This window comes from Rousettus aegyptiacus, unplaced genomic scaffold, assembly GCF_014176215.1.
Source record: "Rousettus aegyptiacus isolate mRouAeg1 unplaced genomic scaffold, mRouAeg1.p scaffold_m13_p_13, whole genome shotgun sequence".
In the NCBI taxonomy this organism is placed as follows: domain Eukaryota; kingdom Metazoa; phylum Chordata; class Mammalia; order Chiroptera; family Pteropodidae; genus Rousettus; species Rousettus aegyptiacus.
In genome coordinates, this window is record NW_023416288.1 from 47,753,654 (window position 1) to 47,769,268 (window position 15,615).

Sequence of the window (15,615 nt, forward strand, 5' to 3'; positions counted from 1 at the left end):
TGAACTTGAGGATGTTCCCGAAAGTCTGGGGGCCAGCACCAGTTTTGGGGTAAAGTGAGGGGCATGGGAAGGGCTCATTGCACTGGGTGCGAAGTGGGGTGCCGCCGCCTAGCCGGGAACGCCGATGCCGATGTCACTGCCGTGGGAGGAGCACAGAGCGTGGGGAGACGGCGGGCGTGGGACGCGGCGCAGGTGCGCGGCCGTCGCCTGCTCCCGCGTGCAGGGCGGACGCGCGCGCGGGCGGCGGGGGCCGCGGGGGGCAGTTCGCGTCTGCGGCCTGCAGAGGGCGCTGCGCGGGGCTCCTCCGCGGCTGGAAGCGGCGCTCAGAGCGCGAGGTGGGCTGCGTGGGACCCTCACCACACCCTGGCCACTTGGGTCCCTGCCCTTGCTCATCCTGGCCGGGAGGCCCAGAGCCCCAAGGTGGCCCCTGCGCCTCGCCTGCTCCCCGGAGGCCGTGCCAGGGCACGTCTGCTCAGCGGGCAAGGCCGTGATGGCTCCTCTATGAGGCAGCCCCGCAGGCGTCCCCAGGGCCCCTTTGCTGGCCGGAGGACACGAGCCTCGGAGGCCCGGGGGGCAGTGGCAGGTGTCCCTCTCAGAGCCAGCGCTGGCAGAGCTGCCTGCAGCCGTCAGGGTCACCCTGGGGAGGCCCTCGTCGGGGACCGTCCCTCGCTGCCCCCGCGGCGGGCGCTGAGAAGCCTTCTCGGTGACAGCTCCGTGCCTTGGCAAGCCCGGCACAGGGCCGGCTGCCAACACCCTCCCAGCAGAAGGGGCCGTTTTGCAGGAAAGAGGAAAAATGATCGCAAATATGAGCTGACGTCAGCTTCGTCTTTGCGGAGACAGAGTTGGTAGCGGGCGAGGTCACTCAGAACGCGCTCTGTCCTCCCGAATTCCTCTCATTCCTGAGGACAGGAGGGGCCCTCGCCCGGGCCTCTGCATGCCAGGGCGCCCCACGCAGGCAGCATGGCCCGGCCTCGGCCCCCAGCAGCCCTGCGCCTTCGAACCTTCGCCCGCTCCCACGCCGGACACTGTCCCGCACTCGGTGCCTGCGAGGGGACACCCGGGCCCGGCGGCGTCCTGCAGCGCGGCCTCGGCCCTCTGCGTCCTCTGTCCCCTACTTGCTGCTGCTGCTCGCCCAGCCCCGTGTCACCCGGAGGAAGCTGGCCACACTCGGAGTCACCCCAGCGCCCGGGCGGGGGAGGGGGGCAGGTGGGGCGGGGGGAGTGGGCTCTCCTGCTGCCACGGGCTCAGGACAGGCTGGCACTGAGGTGGGGAAGTGTCCCCGAGGAGCTGGACAGAGCTCGGACTGGTCATAGGACTTGCCCAAGGCCACACCGCTGGGAGGAGACCACGCGGGCGTGAACTTGGGACTCTGGTTCTCACGCAGGGGGCAGCGGCACAGCCCCCCGCAGCAGGGTGGTCCTCGTGGGGGCCCTGACCCTAACCTGGGCCTTTCTGTCCAGGGGTCGGTCAGCCTGTGCCACCCCGAGCACGTCTCCTAGGGGGCAGGCAGAAGGAAGCAAAGAGGAGGGGGCCGGTGTGACCGGCAGCCAGGCTGGGAGTGAGGGCCCGGGAAGCGAGAAGCCAGCTGTCCTGCGGGGTGGTGCGGTGACCTCACCGGAAGACGCCGCGTGTCCGAGGAGGAATCAGAACCCGTAGGTGCAAAGTGTTCCCTGTGGGAGGGCCCGGGGTGCTGGGAACACCCTGCCTCTGGGCGGCCACCGTCCTGAAGCCTCTCTGGGCCTCTCGTGCATTCCCCAGGGCACGCCTCCGCTGGGTAGAGAACCCCAGAAACAGGGTCGTGTGGTGGAGGCCGAGCTGAGGGGCTTCCTGTGGGGGTCTCGGACGTCAGAGGTGGAGGAGCTGGAACCCTCTAAGCTCTGCATTGTTCCGGGGTGCTCACACCCCCTGACGTCATCCCGGCCCCCGTCAGAGTGGGGTGCGGGGAGCAGACCCGCAGTCAGGGCCCAGGACACCCAGAAAGGCCGCGGTCGGTCCCAGGCTGGCATGCCGAGGCCGCCAGGGCTTCACACAAGTGCGAGCAGTAGGCTGCTGCCCACAGCGGGGCTGGCTCCCGCACCCCACCCCGCAGGGGGCTCGCCCGTGTTCTGCACCCCCCATGGCAGCAGAGCCCCCCAGGACTGAACGGTGGGTGCTGACGGCCCTCACACAGGACCTGCACCCCGGGGGCACCGCCCCCCATGCCACCCCCTCGGCCTGCGATGGCAGGGGCAGGCCGGGACCGCCTTCCACGTCCCCCCAAACCATAATCCTCCGCTGAACACACACTGACTCAGCATGGACTGCAGACAGGGCCTTGGGGCGGAGGCCTGAGGGACGGCGCGGCCTCGGCCCCCTTCCTGTCCTTGAGGACAGGACGTGGCGCAGACTCATCCCCCATGTGTGGGCAAGGCTGAGCTTATGGGCAGAAGGAAAAGGCCAGCTCTCACGTGGTCCCCGGGACTCAGGACGCTGTGCCGCCGTCACCCACGGTCCCTGCAGCCCTCAGATCAGTGACCGGGTTCTGGGGCCCGGGCCCTCCCCTCCCCGGGGCGGCCGCGGGGCGTTCGCTCGGCCCATGGACAGGAGGCGGTGCCTGCACCCGGCTCTCAGCTCGCCCTCCCGCCCATCCTCCTATCTCTGGCCTCTGCCCGGCTCAGCGACAACCTTCCTTTAGGGGAATCTGCCCCGGCCACCATGGGCCACCTGTCCTTACTGCCCAGGGCCCCCAGGACGCTGCTGGGCGTGGACACCCACGCTTGGCACCTGCCGCGCCTCACATTGGCCTCGCTCGGGGTCAGAGACGCAGCTTCAGAGCAAACGGAGACGCTGGAGCAGAATCCACAGGGCCAGCATCGGGGGCAGGGCTGTGGAGGGGACAGCGGTCCCAGGGCAGGGCAGAGAGACAGCTGTGTCGTTTCCTCGCTGGCGGTTTGTGTGTGTGTGTACGTGTGTGTGTGCACGAGCATGCGTGTGCACGTGTGCTGCATGCATTGTTGTTGTGTGCATGTGTGTGCACCTGTGCATGTGTGCACAGGTGTGTTGTGCACGTGCACGTGTACACACACGTGTGTGTGCTCATGTGTTTGTGTGTGTGCCCGTGTGTGCACATGTGTGTCACACTCCGTTTCAAGGCCCTCGGGGACTAAACACTCACAAGCACACGCCGGGCAGTGTCCCTGCTGGAGGCGCCGCGTGGCCGGTCCCTCTGAGGAGCGAGAAGCCCGCACGGACACGTCCTGTGAGTCCGGATTACTTTTTCAGTTCAGCTCAGAACCGAACTTGCCTGGGCTGGGCTGAAATGCTCATGCGGGTGACAGACACTTAAAGAGTCTGTGGCCTCTAAGCGGGAAACTAGTCACAAACTCCATCAACATCTGGTTTTATAAGACCACAGAGAATTTTGCAGTCAGGGGGTGGGTGGTGGGGCCGTGTCCCAAAGGCGAGGCCCCCCCCAAAGGCCCCGGGCCCCAGCTGGGCTCAGCCACCAAGCCCTCCTGCAGGCCACATGTCCCGCCAGCTGCGCCTGGTCTGTGACGCCGCTGTCCTGGGTGTCGGAGTCTGTCCGTCTCTGCAAACATCCACACGTGACCCTTACCTGAGCTCAGGGAAACACAGGCTTCAGGTGGGCAGGGGCAGCTGCCAAGTGGAAATCCCAGCTTTTCTACACTCAGCAAGTGAGTGGAGGTAACACTTCCTCGTTGACAGAGTGACGGACACAACCGTGAAACCAGCCTCTTGCCAGTGCCTGCGGAGCAGGCCCGAGGCTGCCGCCGGCCCGGACGCTCGGCCTCCCCAGCCTGGGAAAGGAGGATGGTCCCCAGAATGTGCGGCTCTGAGACCGCCGAAACCCGAGGGAGTGACAAGATCGACCCCTTGCTTCAGCGTATTTGCAGAGCTTCCCACAGATCAGGGAGCCAAGAGCTGAGCAAAGAAGGCTGAGTCACACGGCCATATCTTTGCTGCGACTTCACTCTGAACCGCGGCTTAGGGTTTGGCTTGTGGGGTGCTGGAGAAAGGAATTTGTGTGACCCCAAAACCTTAACCACAGGACACACGGGAGAGAGCTGCTCTGCTTCTTGGTGACACCGAGATGCAGGGCCACCTCTGCCAGCCCCTGCTGTCACGGCCTGCTCACGGAAGAGCCGGGTCTCAAGCCTTTTTCTGTAAAGACATGACTGTTTTTAAGATGGCCACGAACCGTGTCTCTCTCTGGTGCAATCACAGGAATTAAAATGGTTTATTCACTGAAAATTTTGACTTGATAAGTCCCTAGATTCACGACCACAGCCTCAAGCCTGTAGGTGCACAAAAAAGTCACCAAACCAAACGTCATTATTCTCGAAAAGGTTCTCAGCTAAGACTTCTGCCCTATGGATTCACTTTTGCCATCTGAGAGCGCCTGACGAGGGTACTAGACAGTTCGGAAAATTTCAGGAGACATACGCTAAACATCGAGGGAACTCTGTGCACGAACTATTTGTCCCTAATTCTGTGGAGAACCGAGCAGGGCCCTGTGACCTTGCTGAGGAACCAGGGTCCTTTTCCCCGTCGTTCTGGTCCTGGGGTGTGTCCTAAGTGGCCGAAGGTGCCCTGTGCGACGGACTCCGTGCAGGCAGACACTCGGCGTGCGTGAGGGGTCTTGCCGAGTTCTCCCGCGAGCGTTTGACAAACAGCATCAGACTATTTTAATCTTTATAGGAAATAAAATACATGTAGTTAATAAAATAGACCAGAGAGTTAAAATGACCTATTCACCAAAATAGACCATAAACAATTGGCACTCCTGTCCTGATTTTCAGGTTTCTGATGTCCTTGGTCAAGGGTCAAGAGAGTGGTAAGAAGGGACGGGGGTCTTCTAGTCTGACAGGAGAGCATGACCTGCACCTCAGAAATCCCCTGTACGTCTGTGGTTTCGGGGTGAGCGGTGGGACCCCCATGGTGTCTCTCAGAAGCTCAGGTTAGGAGACTAATGACCACACCAGTGTGAGGGTAACAACCCGCCTTGCCCGGCATCACAGAAGCACCCCTAAACCAGAGCACCCCTAAACCAGAGTGCCGTCTTCAAGGGCCTGACACTGGGGACGGGCAGCCAGGGAAGCGGGAGGAGCGGCCGCTGGGCACGGGGAGCAGCCGGGCGCCTCTGTGCGCCAGCCGGCTTCCTGTGGGCCCAGCGTGCCCCTCTGTGAGATGCAGCAGTAGGGGCCGCACGCTGTAAACTGCGGGCAGGTTGGCGAGGGAGGCACTCGGAGAAGCAGCAACCTGCACACCACCAGCCCCCACTTCCCACACGCGCAGCGCTTGTCACCTGGGTGTCGCTCTGGCAGGGACCCAGCGCGAGGCCAGCGCCACGCCGGCCCCGGGCAGAGCAGCAGGGCCCGGCCGACCAGGGCCCCCTCCCTCCCTCGCCTCCGTGCGGGGAACCCGAGGCACGAGGCATGACCGCCAGCCCCGTGGGATTAGGCTGCTCCCTCGTTCCCTCCCTCCCTCCCGCAGCTGGGCTCTGTGGGCTGGGGGTCCCCTCACACCCCACGCCCCGTGCCTCGGGAGCCCGGGGCTCAGCCTGCAGCCCCACCGGAGATCGGCTCGGCGGCCCGTGTCCCTCGAGTTCCTCCCTCTCGCCTCCACCCCGACTCAGTTCCAAGTTTAGGACCCCTCGTGGAATTCCCGGCTGTATTTGGAGGACCCGCCTCAGTCCGTCTACGTCCCTGCCCCGTCTACCACGCCGGGAGCAAGCGGCTTCGGCTGCAGGACCATGGACAGCTACCGCAGGACCCGCCTGGAGGACAGCGCCCACCCGGTGCCCACCCAGACACGGCCCACCCCATTCGCTGCTGGCCACCCACCTGCACCCAGGGGACAGGGCCCGGGCCAGGCTGGGACAGCGGCTCAGCCTCTCGCATGGCATTTCCGCTCACCACGCTGCACGTCGGTCCTCCCAGGGCGAGCACCCAGGAGGGGTGCCAGGTGCCACCACTGGCCACACTGGAGCCCCCCCAATCTGCTCAAGGCCCCGCCTGGGTCACTGTGGCGGGCAGAGGGCTAGGGCCCGCTGACTCCTGCCTCTTGGTCAGCACCGCCGGGCACGAGGCCACCTCTGGCGTGCGGGCGGGCTGAGCCACGTGGAAGCATTGGAAGGTGCCGGAAGGAGCCGGCCAGTCGTGGGTTCCCTTGCCCCTGGAGGAGCGCGTGACACTGGCGGCCACGGGTGAGCACCTGCCGGGTGCCCAGGGCGGGCGCAGCCAGCACGGGTAAGGGGCGCCAGGCGGCCACGCGGGCCGGGCTCAGGCCGCTGGGCAGCACCTTCTGGCTGCGTCAATGCAGCCGCAGCGCTGGACGAGTGGGGTGCAGGGCTGTCGTCGTCCCTTTCTTCTGGCTATAAAGTCTCCACCTTGGGGACTTTGCATCGTACCCACCTGGCAGTGCTGTCAATCAACAGGCACCCCGGACGAGCACCCCGGCTGGAGTCAGAAAAGCCGCAGCCTGCGAGGGTCAGCGGCCGGGGGTACAGCGAGCCCAGGAACCCCGAAGCCAGCCCGTTCAGGAGGACGGCTGGGCATGCAAAGGGCCATCGCTGCCCCCAAACAGCCGCCTGGCCAGCGCATGAGCAGACCTCCAGCTCCTACCACATGATGGGGCCACAGCTGCACGCTGCGCCCCCGGGGGGAGGGCATGCAGCTTTTGGGGTCCAACGCGCCTGGAAAGAACAGACAGAGGCGCCGCGGGGCCGTGAAGAGGACCGTGAGTCGCACCCGGCAGCTGCGCCAGGCTGCACTGGGCCTTGGGGCTGGGTTTTAACGACCACGGCGGTGGGCAGGGGGCGGGGGCTGGCCTCGGTCCCCCCAGGGGAGGGGCTTCCCCGCCAGGCAAAGAGGAAGCCGGGGAGGGGCTGGGGAGACGCCGCTCGCCGGAGAGGAGAGAGGAGCCCAGCAGCAGCGAGCAGCGTGGCTGCGCCCGCACTGGGTCTGGGAACCGGCCGCTGACGTGGGTGGCCCCCAGGGTCCCGCCCGGCACAGCACGTGGCCCTCCCGGCGGAGGGGTTAGTGGCGTCCCCTGGCGTGCGTCGTCTCCCGGGGCCCCAGGCCCGGCCCCGCTCTCTCGCGGCCGCCTTGCCCTTTCCCGTGGCCACCGCTCCTCCCGCCGGAGCGGCCTGAGCCCAGCGCTGGCCTCACGTTCGCAGCGAAGGACACACGGTCTCAGCACGGCGGCCAGCGACCTGTGTGTGAAACCAGCGAACCAGGGGCCTTCGAACACGCGGAGGAGACGGACGGTGGCCGCACTGCCCCTGGCGTCTCCAGCACCCAGGCAATACGGGGGCGCGGCCCCCTGAGCCCCAGGGCCCCTTCCAGACGGGGCGGGACCCTGCCGGGGTGTCGGAGCCTGCGCTCTGGCGCTGGTTTCGCCCGCTCGCCAATCCCGGGGCGCCAGCGAGGCCCTGGTGAGATGAGCCTCAGCGTCCCCCTCACGTCATCGGGGTTGGACCATGCATCTCAGTTTCCTGCTAAAGGTCTGAACGTCGATGCCGCTCCCCAGACACACGCCATGCGAGCCTGCTTTCTTTTTTTGATGAGTCAGAAACTCCAAGGTCTCCTGGGACATCTGTGGACGGAACGCGGCTCAGAGACGGAACCAGGACCCTGGCCGAGCCGGCTCAGGGGCAGAACCAGGGCCAGGCCAAGCACGGCTCAGAGACAGACCCGGGCCCAGGCCGAGCACAGCTCAGCCATGGATCAGGCCCAGACTGAGCACGGCTCAGAGACGGAACTGGGCCCTGGGCCAAGCCCGGCTCAGTGGAGGATCAGGCCCGGGCTGAGCACAGCTCGGAGGTAGAACCGGGCCCCGGGCCGGTTCCGCACCTCCCTTCCCAGCAACCGCCAAGCACTCTGAGCTTGTTTTCGTTTTTTGTCTTCCTCCCGAATGATGATTTATCTGGCTTTCAGAATAGAAGGCTGAGAGGCCTAAGTGTGTGTGTGGCTTCTGGGGTTGTTTAGATGTATAAATATTTTAATAGGATTTTTATTCCTTCATAACAAATATCTTAGAAACCTTTGCACCATGAGCAAATTCCTTGGTGTGTGCGTGTGCATGTGTTTTAAACAAAGCTTAAGAGAGAGAAAGAAAAAAGGCTCAGGAAAACTGTCACCTCTTTAAAAGTCCCTGAAGAGTGTGCGATGGTCACGCCTGGTTCACACCCACCTCTGACGCTATGATTGTCCCCTGTTCCCCACAGAGCTCCGCCCTGCCCCAAACCTAGGAGGACAATCAGGAACAGAGAGCGCCTCATTTTAATTAGATGTCTTAAGGATTGCATTATGGAGTAAATGAGATGTGCTAGACATTTAGACCTGTAATTGGAGAAATTATAAGGCCACATTAGACAACAGAAAATGCCGTGGTTAAGTGCTGTGACAGCCCAACCCATTAGTGGAGCTCACGGGCACCAGAGAAGGGAGAACAGCCAGTTCTAGAAAGACCTGGAAAGCGAAAGTAACCGTGGGGAGGGCACAGCACGGGCTGCAGTGCTTACGGCACCGCCGCGCCCTGACCCGGCTGCAGGACTGAGCCCGGGGATGCGGGGCAGGGGTCCAGCGCTCTTGGTGTAAGATTGTTGGTTCCCCTCAGACCTCGAGCCCACTCTCCTCCCTCAATCCTTCCTCCTGGGCCGAATCTGAGACCTCATCAGACCCTCCCCAGGAAAAGTGCTCTGACAATCCCTGGTTGTGTCTACCGCGCACCAAATGGGGCTCCGAAAACGATGGAGGGTGGCCCGTCCCCAAGACCCCTAAAATGCTTCTTGTCTGCTGGGCCCGGATGGAGGATAAAACGCGGAAACACAGCCACATATCAGCCTGACAGTGAAGCCCAGGAGCGAACGCTGCTGTCTGGCCACGGATTCCATAATGGCAAAATGTATTATTGCCCTCAGAGCTCCTCGATGATGCTATGATGTGGGAGCCAAAAGATGACAACAGAGTTGAACTATTGCCCAAAAGCAATTACTGATTAGAATTGATTATTTCTACAAAGAAAGGTGACCGATGGATTAGTTGTCACATTACAGAGGATCCGGGCGCAACCGCCCTAGCGGTTAAAGGGGCCGGGCCGCCTGGCGTTGGGCGGGAGCTGGACCCAGCACATCCGGGCCCCTCCTGGGTGCTGGTCCGAAACCTGAAATAAATGGGACGCGGGTGCAGCTGCTGGGCCTTCCGGGGCCGTCCTGGAAAAGCCCCTCCTCCTCCGTGGGGCGAAGTGGCGCCGCGCCTGTCACTCAGAGAGGCGAGCCGTGACGTTTGAAGGCACACCACGCTTCTGCCGCGGCCTTATTTTAACAGGGGGTTGTACACACACAGGCCTCGTGTGAACACACGGTGAATTTATGGGAAATGATATGCGACCGAAGAGTCGAAATCCTTGCCGAGCCTTATTTGATTTGCCTAATTACCCTTTAGCTGCCTCCTTTACGGAGCTGTTTCCCGAGGGGCCACGGCCTTTCTACCCACGTCTTGTCAGCTGCCGAATCCGAGCCACCCGATGACGCTGGCCTGCAGCTTCTAAACTGCTCCCCAGTCCCGCGCCCCGCGCCGCGCGCCCCGGGGACAGACGGCTCTCCGGCCTCGCGGTGGCCGCGTGTCAAGAAGCGGGGAGGGGCATCCCTGACCAATCGGACACAGAGGATGTGCCGGCCACTCCTCCGCCTGCCACCCACACCCCTCCTCCACCAAACGAACCCAGAAAACGAGCCCGCAAATACATCAGGGCGCGGAGGAGCGCGCGCACGACGCCCAGCGCCGTCCGTGACGGGGACGCGCGAGCGGCCGCGGCAGCGCAGCTCATACCGTGGCCGCGGACTCAGCCGGGGACTCAGCCGGGACGTGCCCGGGGGGCGGGCTTTGTCGGGCACTGCTGGGAGAGCTGGGGTTCAGGCCGCCGGGGTGCGTGCTGCGGGGTACGCCGTCCTCGCACTGCAGAGGCCGAGAGGAGAAGCGTGGAGTCTGACTCAAGCTCATCCCTGTGCGTTTCTCCTGGCCTCTCGCCCACCGCCCCGCCTCCCTCGGGCCTTCCCCGTCTGCCCGGCCGGGAACGAACCCCGCTGGGCTGTCTCAGGGAAGGACGCGCACGAGGACTGTCCCCTCTCTGTGTGTGAACTGCCGGGAGGAGCAGCCCAGACCCGCGGGCCGAGTCATGGTGACGCCAAAGGGACGTCCCTCGCGGGGAGATACCCACGCCTGCAGCCCCGGGCCCACGCAGGCAGCAGCGCCGGCTGCAAGGCTGGGAGTGACCGTGACCGTGCACGGACACACGCAGCTCCGAGCTGGAGGCTGAGCCGTGGCTTAAAAACGCACCGAGTGACTCAGCACGTCGCCTCATCTCTAGGCCTCAATTCCGTCTGCCGTTAAACGGGGTACGGGGGTGTCTGCCGCCTCCTCCAAGTAGCACTGCTGCCTGATCAAACACCCCGGGAAAACACGTCGTGTTAGGCGGGGTGCCACGGCCAGGTTCCGCCAAATGAAACGACTTAAGAGCTTACTTTGAGGGGTACAGGACACGTGGGTACTGGGATCTGTCCCAACTGGTCCCATCCCTGTGGCCCCACTGGCTGTTAAAAGAGGGGGGCGGAGCCTCCACAGGAAGTAAGATTATCTAAATTAACTCGGTTTGATCGTATGTCCTAGTTGTCAAACCGCTCGGTTTGAAAACAGCCGAGTTGCTTCACACCCAGTTGCCTCGGCCCAGCTAAGCGTATTTGTTCCCGAGAACGTGGCGCGTCCCCAGATGAGAGTCCAGCGGCCTCCGTGGGTCTAAGAGGGAAGCCGCTTTGGCCGGCGCACGAAGAGGGAGTGGCATCGCCCCTTTCAAGACTGCTGGGGGAGCCCCCGACCCTCCGGGACTAGGCGGGAACGAGGAGGGAGGGCGGCAGCCACAGGTCGGCAGTGGCCCGGGGCCTGGCCCCCCGCCGGGGACCGGCCCGTGCACATGCAGCGCGCCAGGGGTCACTGACATGCGCAGGACGTCAAGTCTTTCTAGAAAACTCCGCCCCGAAGGGCATTGGGAACCCGGATTGAGGCGGGGGCTCCGAGGCGTCCTGGCACAGGAAGGGCGGCGCGGGCTGCGGAGGGCCCGGGTGGCCCTGACCTTGAGGGGACCTGAGGGCGCACACCACGGCGCTGCCGGTGAGGCTCTGAGCGCGCTGCGCTCCCGCAGAGAAACAGCCTCCGAGTTCTGGGGTCGCATGCCGCGCCCCCCGCCCCCTGCACACGCCGGCCTTTATTTTTTTAAAGGAAATGGACAGGAGCTGCCCAGGTGATGTATGCACTGTGCTACCTGCCAAGGGGGTCGCGGCTGTCCCTGTTAGAGTGACAGAATAAGCCTGGCAGCAGCGGGGGCTCGCCTAGCAGGGCCCGGAGCAGGTGCAAAGGGCCTGGGGTCTTGGCCGCCCGCTAAAAAACAGGGGCGGTTCGGAGCCCTTGCTCCAGAGTCCTCATAGAGGCCAGGTCCGGGACACGGACACGGCGGCCAGCCCTGCTTCCCAGCTCCAACTCTGGTCACACACGCACACACACACACACACACACACACACACACACACACTCGCCCCTCCCCGTTACCCCCAAACCCGGGCTCCAGAAAGAATCAGGAACCCACGCCCTCCGCCCGCGAGCCCCGGGGTGAGCGGTGTGGGCCCCCACCCCCCGCTGGGCAGAGCGAGGTGGGCTTCCAGGAGCCCCCACCCCGGGGGGGCCCCGGGTCCTCACAGGGGTCCGCAAAGCAGAAGCGCCATGGACCCCCGGGGAGACCTTGCCTGCCTGGTTTCTCTGCGGTGGCCCAGGTCCCCCAGGAGGCCCTGACAGTCAGTGGCCGGTCACTGTGCAAACCCTCCAGGGGCACGGGGGCGAGCACACGGAGTCGGGATGGGAAGAGCTGGGTCTGCAGCCGACTCTGTCCCTCAGTTCCCGGGCGCGAGGCCGCCTCCCCGTGCCGGACCGCCTGTCCCACTCACCGCGAGACCTGCGGTCCCTGACAACGGCCACTTGGAGAATGCAAGGGCCACACACGCCTGAGGCCTGAGGAGCAGCCAGCCATGCTGCGAAGGCCGAGCGCTCGGCCCGGGTGGGGCGGGCGGAGAGAGGAAGCCGCGCGCGCGCCGAGGCCGGGCACTGCGGGCGGAGGAGGCTGCCCGGGCACGTCCACCAGGCCAGAGGTGGCTTCTGTTCCCCCAGCCGGCCTCGTAGTCTTCTGCGTGTCACTGCATTCTGCTTCAGACCATGACCAAGGCCCGAGAATGCCAGGTCCTCCCTCCCCGACCCCCCCGAACGCCCCCTGCCCCTCCCCCGCCAGGGTGCAGCGGGAGGCAGAGGCGCCCACTTGTGCCTGCTCTGCCCTGAAGAGACGCTGGCCCACACAGAAATTGTCCCCTCCAGCCACAGGCCAGCTCGCGGCTGGCCCGCCGTCGGCTGCAGCGCCATGGGGACACGGAGACGGGGAGGCCAGCAGGTCGGGCAGTGCCCAGCGCCCCGCGGGGAGGACAGCTCCGGTCCCGGCCTCCGGGGCCAGCTGCACCTGCAGCATCTCCAGGACACTGGAGGCTCGGGCCTCCCAGCGCCAACGGGAGAGGAGAACAGGGCCAAAGGGACGCCCCCTCCAAAACTCGCAGGGAGGCCCTGGCGGGCAACACAAGGAGAGATGGAGCCATCAATATCCGGTTTGCCAAAAGTAGAACAAAATCAGAAAGAAAGAGACTGGATGATTGGCCAGAAGGACTGAGTAGGAGGAAAAAGAGGAGTCAAAGGGGACACGGGGGAGAGGGGACACGGGGGACAGCCCTGGAGAGACGCGCGCCAGAGGCGGAGGTGGGGAGGCGGCGCCCCACTGCTGGCATGGCGGTGCCCCTCTGGGGACGGGAGAAGGTGGGAGGGGTCGCAGAGGCGGAGGGGGCTGGCCGGCCAGCTTCCAGGGGCCTCCCTGCCTGGTCTGCAGGGATCCAGGCCATGGAGCCAGAACCGCAAGGCAGAGTGAGGGCGCCATCTAGCGACGGGGGCGTCGGGGAGGCAGGGCTGGGGGGTGGGTAGGTGCCTCCTGGCGGGTGGGGGGAGATGACAGGCAGCCACCTGTCCTCAGTAGGGATGCTGGGGTGGGATGGAGGGAGGGGAGGATGGAGGCATGGATGGAGGGATGCAGATGACCACGGGAAGTGGGGCACAGCCCAGACGCATTAGAGGTGGACCTTGGGGTTCTCTGGGGTGTCTGGCAGGGCTATGTGGAGGTGGGGTTGGACCTCTGACCTGTGAGGGGAGGCCAGAGTTGTCCGGAGGGGGAAAGGCAAAGAGAGAGAGCCATCTGGTGTCTGGAGGAGGAAGACAGGGTGTCTGGTGTCTGGGGAGTGGGGAGGGGGCAGGATGAAAGGGAAGGGAAGTGGGGGGGGGGGTCTTGGCTTCTCCCGGTGACTCGCCAGTGCCCTAGTTTCCAAGCAATAAATACGAACTGTGAGCGAGCTTTGTCCAGATCCACACCTCCACCCAGGACGGGGAGGATGGCGGGGAGTGAGGGCCAGCGGCCAGCTTGCTGGTCCTCCGATATTTCCTTCTCAGGGATCACCCATCCCGTGGTCCCTCAAGGGCCCCAAGATGTCCAGGGCTAGCTTCGAGATGAAGGGGGAAGTGGCCTTGGCCTGCTGAGCTTGGGGACCCCCGAACCCCTGCGAGCGCGGGCCTTCCCCGCTCCAGGCCAGGAAGCAGCTGACATGCACCTGGCACTCCACGTCCAGCTCTGGCCTCCAGAGCACAGGCGGTGGCCCACAGGTGGCAGGCCTGAAGTCTCCGCGCGGGAGGGGATCACGCGCCCTGGGCACGTGCCTCCCGCCTGCCTCTGCGTGCCTAGTGGGGAAATGCGGGTCCCTGGCCTGGCCCACAGGGTCACGACCGGGTGCCGTGTGCAGGCCCTCGCTGCACCTGGGTTTGTAAGGGAGGGCGGAGAGCAAAAAAGAGGGGGGAAATGGAGGGGCTGGGGAGAGGGGGTGCAGGGCGGGGGAGGGTGAGCAAAGGGCTGGGGCGCCTCCAGGGCCCAGCGGTGTCACATGTGGGGACGCCATGCTGCACGGTGACCGTCTCGAGCCCACCGACCCCTAGAGTCCAGGACGGTGCACCCTTTTTCCTGTTTCCCCAGGGAGCACACCGACGCATCGAGGCCACGGCTGGGACAGGGAGACAGACCCTCTTCGCCTAGCAGGTCGTGAAACAGCGGGGAGCTGCTTCCCCACCTCGCCTAGGCATGGGCGTCCTTGCCAGCACGTAGATTCTTCGCTGATCCCAGGACAGAAAGAGCAAGAAGGTGGGGGGGGGGCTGGTCCACCTGGGGGGCCCAAGGCTGGCCGGGCCTCCATGGTGGGCAGGCCCTGCAAGGCCCAGCTAGATGGCTCCTCAGATGCTCCCTCCACCACCCCCCGACCAAAGAGGGCGTCTGCGAGGGGCCTGCCTGGACAGCTGGAAGCACCCCATTGTTTTGGAGGCTGAGGCTTCAGACCTGGCCTCTCTCGCCCCACCAACCAACCGGGGTTCAGGGAGAAGGCTGGGCTTCCCAGAGTGACGGTCCGGGCCTGACTCTCAGGATCCCCGGCTCCCCTGCCTTGCTCTTGAGCAATTCTTGCACCCGAGGGAGATGGGGGAGGGCAGAGGAGAGGAGGGCCTGGTCTGCAAAAAGGGGCGATTGCTGGTGTGATTTTTCCGGTTTAAATAGGACTTTATTTTTTCTGAAAGAAGCACAGGGACTGGGGAGTCCAGCATGGCCGGCCCTGAGCGCTGGGCCCTCTTCTGAACCCCCCTCTCTGACCAGACTGTGGTCCCCCCAGAGTCCTGCCCCATCTCGGCCCGCAGCCCCCACGACCCTGAGGGCCGGCCTGCAGGGCTCCACGAAAAGCCAGCTCTGCACGGTGTGCAAGGAGCCTGAATCCCACATCCAGCTCGTCCCCGGCCTGCACTTTGCTCAGATCGATAGACTGTGGGGGTGGTGTGTGCACAGCCTTGCCCACTCCCCACGGCCCCCCGGCACCACGGGCCTCCGCCCACCAGCACCGGCCCGTTCTCCAGGCTGGGGTGCGGCGCCCAGACCCCGCTGGGCCCAGCCGGCAGCAGGCCGGCCTCGCTCTGTGCCCGCCCTGGGCTCTCCTCCATCCCTGTTCGGAGGGTTAAAAATAATGCATTGATTGAAACGCAATAAAGGAGCAGCATTTTCAAGTTTTTCTGAGGCACTTAGAGCACTTTGAATAGTAATGCTTTACGTGCGGTCAGTGGAAATTGCCCTCCCGTCCAAGGGTGTTGAATATTCGGGGGACACGCAGACCCTCTGTCTTTAAAATGCGGGGAGACCCAGCCTGCGTGATAAAGTCTCTGGGAAAAAAACAAGAAAGAAAAAAAAAAGAAAAGAAAAAACATTTAAATAAGACCTGGGCAGCTTTGCCCCTCAAACGCTGGAGGGAATACTTGTTTGATCATGGAAGCTGGGAGGGGGGCGACCCAGACTGTCCTCTAAAACTTCGGTTGGTTTTAACTGAAGCACCTACCATTCTGGAGAAAGCGAAGGGGGAACGGCGCGGTGCACGCAGCGCGGGGGGGGGGCGGGGGGGCT